At 41.9% G+C, this 1739-nt stretch overlaps 1 pseudogene; it reads right to left on the bottom strand.

Annotated features, from left to right (window-relative positions):
* Window positions 1-538: 538 nt before the first annotated feature.
* On the bottom strand, window positions 539-1117 carry LOC129688115 (ribosomal protein S6 kinase beta-1-like; annotated as a pseudogene).
* Window positions 1118-1739: the final 622 nt, after the last annotated feature.

The raw sequence follows: 1739 nt of genomic DNA, 5'->3' as shown, positions 1-1739 counted from the left end.
GGAGAGGACAGGAGCGCCACAAGAACCAAATATATCAGGGCACAGGGGTCTTTCATGAGACTGTTTCTCCAACCAAGGACCATGTATGGCTATAACTTAGAACCCCTGCTCAGATATAGCCCATGGTAGCTCAGTGTCCAAATGAGTTCTCTAATAAGGGGAACAGGGACTATTTCTGACATGACCTCAATGGAGAGCTCTTCGAGCACCCTCACTCCCACCCCCACCACCAAGGGAGGAGCAGCCTTGCTAGGCCACAGAAGAGGACATTGCAGCCAGTCCTGAAGAGACTTGATTAAGCTAGGGTCAGATAGAAGGGGAGGAGGTCCTCCTCTATTAGTGGACTTGGAAAGGGGCAGGGAGAAGATGAGTGAGGAAGGGTGGGGTTGGGAGGGAATGAGGGAGGGGGCTATGGCTGGGATACAAAGTATAAAAATAATTAGTATAAAAATAAATAATTAGTATAAAAATAAAATGATTAGTATAAAAATAAATAAATTATTTTTTTTGAATGAAAGGGAGTTACATCCTCTTTGAATTAAAGTAGATATTTACAAGGTGGCTCTGCCCTCTGAGCTAGAGGTTCTTCCTGATCAATGTGCCTGAAAAATGTATGAGCCTGAACTATCCTGGTCTGGGAGACAGCTCCAAGAAAAGAAGCAGTGTTTTTCTTTTATGCTGCTTTTAAGCAGATCTTTGGCTTCTGATGTGCGGTAGGGAAGTAAATTAAGTTTGCTTTTGAGGGCTTTGTCAGTTGTTTGCTCTCTGTTCCCCTGGTCATCATGCCACACAATGATCTCCCCAAACCCCACCAATTCCCAGTGTGATCACAACAACTTCTCATCAAGATTTCAGGGCCCATAAATTCCATGATTCCACAAAATGCATGTGTGGCTGTTCCATTATGGGTAGTCTAAACATTGTCAGTTTCTCTTGCTACTGGTGATTAAGAATGATTCTCTGGCTTGGGGTCTCTGAAGATGATCTTCATTTTGCTATAAATGCCTCCAAAATCCATGGGTATTTCAGCCACATGGAAACAGGGGGTGTCTTCCATAAACATTCCCTTTTGAACCCTATGAATTAATCTCCTCCATTGAGGTAGACAAGAATCCATGAGGAATTTTCCACCATTACAAAAAACATAAACCAAACCCAGAAATGAGGCATACTCTGCTCCTCAAGAATATTCTACTCTGGTTTTGTTTGAGCTGTGTCTTTAAGGTCTTACTATCATTCCCTTTTTAAGCACCTTAATGGAGAATAACTTCCAAGTATATACCTCTATCACTTTTCACACTTGAAAATATTTCCTACAGCCCTCTTTACCAAGTACTCAAGATAGTTCAGAACATTCTGGTCTTATGTGTTCTGGCCCTCTATTCACACTTTGAATGAGATGTTAAATTTCTCACAAAACTCCATGCCAGGTTCACACAGTTCAATTCCTTCATAGTCCATGCTCTCTTCCAGATTATCTTAAAACCCTAATTCATTGGTGGTCCAAATCTATGTAAAGCACCCCACTTATGTCTTCAGCATTCCAGTGTTGAAAATCAGGTGTTAAATAAAGTCTTCACCCCTATTATCACCCTGTGGGCCTGAACCCACTATAACCACAACCATGACTGCTACCATCACCTGCTGCTTAGGTTAAGTTCTAGAAGCATTACTAAGTAGTATGTGTTTGGAGATGTGATCTCAGGAGCCATGTTAGAAGCCAGTTCCTGTACCCCTAA

Source organism: Psammomys obesus, unplaced genomic scaffold (assembly GCF_907164565.1).
Source record: "Psammomys obesus unplaced genomic scaffold, mPsaObe1.curated_primary_1811, whole genome shotgun sequence".
NCBI classification, from domain to species: Eukaryota; Metazoa; Chordata; class Mammalia; order Rodentia; family Muridae; genus Psammomys; species Psammomys obesus.
The sequence above is the reverse complement of the archived record's forward strand: the minus strand, read 5'-3'. Positions and strand labels throughout refer to the sequence as shown.